Here is a 6,254-nt window from a genome sequence, read left to right as displayed (position 1 = left end):
TTTCCATAAAGAGTTACATGTCATCCTGATGAAGGACACTGCAGAAAGTCACGGAGTTTATTTTCTGTTTTTAGTGTGTGCAAGGCTGTGTGACTCTGATCTTATGGGAGCCAGGGAGGTTTTCTTTTGTTTTCTCATCTTTATGTTTGGAAACCTCCTTTTTAGGGCTTGATTGAAAAAACTTTTTTAAAGATTTTATGTTTATGTAATCTCTACACCCAACATAGGGCTCAAACTCACAATCCCGAGTCCCGACGGAGGACGGAGCCAGCCAGCAGCCAGGCACCCCTTGATTTTTTTTTTTTTTTAATTGAAGCAAACATGCAATGTGTGCTCAGCGCGGAAATAGAGCCCACGTGTTGAGGTTTTGTGGAGTCATTTGGACCTGGGTAAATGTGAAGGCCCGGGAGCAGGGCCCACAAATGTTAAAAGTTGACAATTTCTTTGATCAGTATTCACTTAACAGATGATTTATTGAAAGTGCTATTCTATGGCAAACGTCCTTCTATGTTCGGGATACAGCAACAACCAGATAGCTGAAGCTCCCACCTCATGGATTTAAAGTTTCAGTTGGATGTAGAGATAGGTAGGTAGGTAGGTAGGTAGGTAGGTAGGTAGGTAGGCAGGCAGGCAGGCAAGCAAGCAAAGAGATTTAAAACATGGCATCGGGGCGCCTGGCTGGCTTGGTCGGTAGAGCGTGTGACTCTTGATCTCGAGGTGGTGAGTTCGAGCCTCACGTTCGTTGTAGAGATTACATAAACATAAAATCTTTTTTTTTTTTAAGATTTTATTTATTTATTCGACAGAGATAGAGACAGCCAGCGACAGAGGGAACACAAGCAGGGGGAGTGGGAGAGGAAGAAGCAGGCTCATAGCGGAGGAGCCTGATGTGGGGCTCGATCCCACAACACCGGGATCCCACCCTGAGCCGAAGGCAGACCCTTAACCGCTGTGCCACCCAGGCGTCCCAAACATAAAATCTTTAACAAAGAATAAATGATGGGGTGCCTGGGTGGCTCAATCGGTTGAGCGTGTCTGCCCTAGGCTCAGGTCATGATCCCGGAATCCTGGGATTGAGCCCCGCATCGGGCTCCCTGCTCAGCGGACAGCCTGCTTCTCCTTCTGCCCTTCACCCAGCTCGTGCTGTGCTCTCCTGCTCTCTCTCTCTCTCTCTCTCTCTCTCTCTCTCTCAAATAAATAAATAAAATCTTTTAAAAAATGAACGAACGAACGAACGAACGAACGAACGAACGAACAAAGCCATGGCATCAAAAGTGAGTGCTTGCTTGCTTGGGGGGGGGGGGGGAATCAAACCGGAATATCTTTAACCTGTAACATATTCTTTATCGATCCTGCTTTCACTACTTTGCCCGGATTTCATTTTCCACAAGTGACAGTCCCTCCCAAGTGGGCTTCTTTCATCGTAAGACCCGTGTTCTCCCATTAGTCCCGCAGAGAGAGAAGAGCCATGAGAGGCGAAAGTTGGGCAGATCGGTATAAATCTAGGAAATAAAATAATCGTTCCCAAGACCAGTAGCCAAAGTTCTGCTTCCGTTTAGGACCCGATGTGTTAAAAAAGCATGTATGGTCGTTGGCTTGGAGAAAGGGGAGGAGGCCGAAGTATCATCCTAAAGAACAGAGTAGGGGGAGAAACAGAAGTGAAAAGATCGAAGAACTGGTTTCCCCATCCATAGCCTTTGAAATGATTTGGTGTCTTCTCCTAAGTGAGAGCCCATTGTCCGTCCAATATTTCATACCGCTTTTCACAAAGTATCACAACACAACACAACACAACACAACACAACACAACACATTGCACGATCCCGTGCCTCCAAACCGTCTACGCAATCCTAATGCGTCCTATCTGCGTTCTATTCTATCATGTGACTAGAGCATCATGTACTTCACCATTCATGTGACTAGAGCATCATGTACTTCACATTCAGGTGAATTCCAACTTCTGTTCGGGGTGCGTGGGGGGCGGTGTGTGTGTGTGTGTGTGTGTGTGCGCGCGCGCGTGTGCGCGCGCCGTATCTATTGCTGCTGTGCAGCGATCTGATCCTCAGGGTGTATCACCCTAACACCGCAATGGCTTGAAACAACATCTCTTTATCATTTCCTGGTGCTTGCCTTGGGTGGCCACGTGGTTTCTACCGGTGTACCCCGGGCTCACTCCAGCAGTGGCCTTCAGCTGGAGGGTCAACTGAGTTTGAAGGTGCAACTTGGCCACATTCCCAAGTCTGCAGTCGGTGCTGGCCGAGCACCGGGTTGCCTCTCTTGTCGATGCCTCTCATGGCCCAGTCAGCTAGACTGGCTCTCTTCCGTGAAGGTCTCGGGACGGCCTGCCAAGAGGGTCAAGAACGCTTCCGGACCACCTCTTCAGCTGTGGCTGTGCAACTAGTAAAATTTCACTTCTAGTCTATTCTTTTGGTCAAGACAAGTCCCAAGACCGAGTCCAAAACCAGGGGACAGAGCAATCGAGCCTACCTCCAGATAGCAGGAGCATCGAAGGCACATGGCGTGAGGGTGCACACGTGCCAGGAGGTAAGGGAGGTACGGTTGTCAGTCTCCCACGAGGGATTCCTAAACCCTATGCCACGACGCACATTTTTGTAAAAGTAAGCTTGACGTGTTAGCGTCTAAAACATGATTTCCTTTGAATCGACCCCTAGAATTGGATTCGTCCAAAAGAAGGGGAAGATGCGTTTTTCAGGCTCTTGATACCAAAGCTCTTGACTTCCAGAATGGACTTGGATGACCCTTCACCATCTCTGCTTTGTAAGACAGTGCAAATTTAATTGGCCAACCCCGCATGAAAAGGTTGTCGATCACGTTCCCGTCCGAATTCAAATTCAAGGCAGGATTCCTTTTTAAAGGCACAGAGCAGCCAGCTCCGTGGCAAGGAGCCAGAATTCTCCGGGTGGATCTCAGATCCACCGAATCCCACAAACCCCGTGTGACGTGAATGTACGAATTCGTGGAGGTTTCCCTCCCGATGGCTAAGAAGATGCTTTCACATCAGTGATGACAAAACGCAAACCCACAAAACCCCGATAGATGGGCACGGTCTTCCCTAAAGGGTCCCTTATTTCATGGAATCCAATTCTTCCACCTTGCAGTCTGCATTCACGGCTTCTATTTTCCGAGAGGCCGACACTCTTTCTCTGCAGACATGTCACAAGATCGGCAGGATACGGTCTTCTGTGCGTCGGGCACACCAAAAGCTGTTGGGAAGGCCCCTGCCATCGGAATGTATTCGGCACGGATGCTAAGGAAGACTTTGAAACCGATCTAGTCCGGTTCCGTCCTTCAGTCCTCTTGGGGGCAGAGCTTCCGTGTTCCATGCCCCCTCTCCAGGAACGCCACTCTCCCCACAATTTCAGGTGTCCAGGCAACCCGGAAACTCTCGAGCTAGGTGAGTTCTTCTGGGAAGGGGCGGGGGGGGGTTGGGGGGGAAAGGGTGGGCAGTGCCGACGTTTGGAAACATTGAAGGGCACCCGAGGCGAGGCTATGGCCAAATCGAGTCCGTGCACAGGTACGTAAGGCGGGGGTGGGGGGGCGGGGGTGGGGATGGGGGGGTGGTGGGGTGGGGCACGAAACCTGTGCTCTCCGTAGGTTACGAAAAGCTCAGGGGCACCTGGCTGGCTCTCTGTAGAGCGCGCTGACTCTTGATCTCAGAGTCCTGAGTTCGAGCCCCACGTTGGGTGTAGAGTTTACGTGAACCAGCAGCAGCAGCAGCAGCAGCAGCAGCAGCAGCAGCAGCAGCAGCAGCAGCAGCAGCACCACCACCACCACCACCACCACCACCACCACCACCACCACCACCACCACCAAAAATGATAATAATGAAAAGCTCGAAAAGCCCCACGGCCCCTGGCAGGATGTCTATGGCAAGCCACACCTCCACGACAAATAGCTTTCCACAGTGACGGTGACGGATGGCGGAAGGACAGAGGCAGCACCCTACCCCAAACCTCACAGCCTGCCTCCTTTCCGGCCAGATGTGCAGCATCTGGGAACGGCTTTGAAACCTTCCCAGTCAACGGCTTGGGCCCGCCTGTCGGGAAAAGCGCTCTGCTGTTCATTTCACTCCTGGACGAGCCTAGGAAGATGAAGCGGCGGTAGCTCTCGGGGGGGGGGGGGGGGGGGCGCCACGCGATCCAACACACACGACCACAGCCACTGAGGAGCATGAGATCTGTATGGCCTCGAGGGGTACAGGATAGCCCGTGAATCCTTTTCCAAGGAAGAAGGCGGCAACGTGAGAGCGTGCAAAACACTTTCTCACAGCATCTGCTGATGGTGCTAGGACTTCTGTCCCCGGAGAGGATACTATTTTTCCACCGCTTCCAGTTTTAAGAGAAAGGGTCAGGGGAAAATCATTCAGTCGTTCCACTCATCTTCATGGCTCATCGTGGAAAACGAAGACGCCGTACAAAGGAGCAAAGCGCGGATCCATGCAAACACATGGGTGAGCCCCCCCAAAACATGACGCTAAGTGAAAGGAACCAGACAGCCAGGGTGACATAATGCCTTGGGATCCCATGGGTAGGAAAGAGCCAGACGGAATAGCCCAATCCTAGAGGGAGGGAGCAAACAGATCAGAGGCTGTTGGGGGAGAATGGTGAAGAGAGCCGGGGTGAGGGTCGGGGTGAGGTTGAGGTTGAGGGTGGGGGGGGGGAGGCGCGGACGGGAAGGGGGAGGGGTGGGGGGTGTCTCTTTTTGAGGTGACGGAAATGTTCTGGAAATGGCGGTGCGGGTCGTGCAGCTTTGTGAGTAACCTTTAAAAAAAATAAAAAAGGCCACCGAACCGTACACTTTCAAGAGGATGTGAATCATGGCGTGCGAATTGTATCTCCACTTTGAAAATGTGTGAGGAAAAAAATGTAGCAGATGCAGGTTGGTAGGTTGGTTGGTAGGTAGGTAGGTAGGTGGGTGGGTGGGTGGGTGGGTGGGTGGGTAGGTAGGTAGGTAGGTAGGTGAACGGGCCGGTGGTGGACCGATGTTCGTTCGTTCGTTCGTTCGTTCGGTCCATCCATCCATCCATCCATCCGGTCCCTGCGTCCACGAAGATCTGCATCAAAAGGTGTGGGAAGGGGGAGGTCGGGTTCTTGTTCTGAGTGGTTTTATTTGTTCCCCAAACTAATCACCTCTGTGGAGATAAACAAAGATCACCCACATGAGAACAGGAATCACCTGTTGAGGTCAACAGAGTCTGTGGGCGGTTATCACCACCTGGGTCTGGCAGAGACTCGAAGCAAACGCAGGCCAGGCGGAGGAGTGGAAAAGCTTTCTGGTGGCAAAGGGGGAAGGTCCAGTGAGAGGTTGTTGCGGTGGGCGGGGGGAGCAGGACGGGAGCTGACTAGAAGAGGGGTGTCCTGGGTCATTTCGGGGAAAGAGAAACTTGATTTCCGTCCGTGGGTCCATCGATCTCATTCTCTGGATCTAGCTCTATGGAGAAGAACAGCGACGTGTCTCCATGTTGTCCATCTGTATCCCCACGTCAACATTGTCCAAGGTGTAGGTTTGTTGAATCCGTGATGTCGGAGACGCTTAGAGAAGAACACAGGTGAGTCTATTTCCCAAACGATCCACAAAAATCACCGTAACTGCAACTGTTCCTCCTTCCCACCCATGCTCTCTCCACACCCCGCCCCCCTCCCCCTCCCCCTCCCCCTCCCCCTCCCCCTCCCCCTCGCCCCACCCCACCCCACCCCGCCCCGCCCCGCCCCGCCTCCGGGCCTTTCTCGGGCTCCCTCTTCTTTTCTCCGGCCCCTCCTCCCCCCCCCCCCCGCCCGCGCCGCCCCCCTATCCCAGCCCCCCCACAACCCGCCCCATCAGCGGCCGGACCATCTGGTCGACCTTTTGGGCACTAGAGAAGTGACCACCGGGCGGGCGGTGCCCGACAACCGGCACTGCGGTGAATCCGTGAGACTGCGAGTGACGAATACGGGGGGGGGGGGGGGTGTCTCAGGGTGGCTGAGACACAGTGCCCGCCTTTCCGGCGCACGGCGCCGTCCCGATCCACCTGGGTCGGTAGCGCTTCCCAACTCAGGGCGCGCCGTTAGCCGAAGAGGGGGGGCCCACTGGGGATCTTTTCCCCACCGTCCCTGGGATGGATGGATGGATGGATGGATGGATGGATGGATGGATGGATGGGGACAGCTGCACAGCTAGGGGACGTGCTCCTCCCACGTGCTCCTCCCGTGCCTTGCGACCCACCCAGGGTGCACCGGTTGCAGCCTGTGTCATCT

General features: G+C 53.6%; 1 long non-coding RNA gene across 1 annotated transcript; it reads right to left on the bottom strand.

Annotated features, from left to right (window-relative positions):
- Positions 1-4,183: 4,183 nt before the first annotated feature.
- On the bottom strand, positions 4,184-5,662 carry LOC148106543 (uncharacterized). Its single transcript, XR_015723729.1, has 2 exons — positions 5,197-5,662; positions 4,184-5,074 (listed from the first exon to the last, which is right to left on the bottom strand). It is a non-coding gene; the product is annotated as an uncharacterized LOC148106543 (long non-coding RNA).
- Positions 5,663-6,254: the final 592 nt, after the last annotated feature.

This window comes from Ursus americanus, unplaced genomic scaffold, assembly GCF_024610735.1.
Source record: "Ursus americanus isolate L20-20 unplaced genomic scaffold, mUrsAme1.1.p SCAF_297, whole genome shotgun sequence".
Classification (NCBI taxonomy): domain Eukaryota; kingdom Metazoa; phylum Chordata; class Mammalia; order Carnivora; family Ursidae; genus Ursus; species Ursus americanus.
The sequence above is the reverse complement of the archived record's forward strand: the minus strand, read 5'-3'. Positions and strand labels throughout refer to the sequence as shown.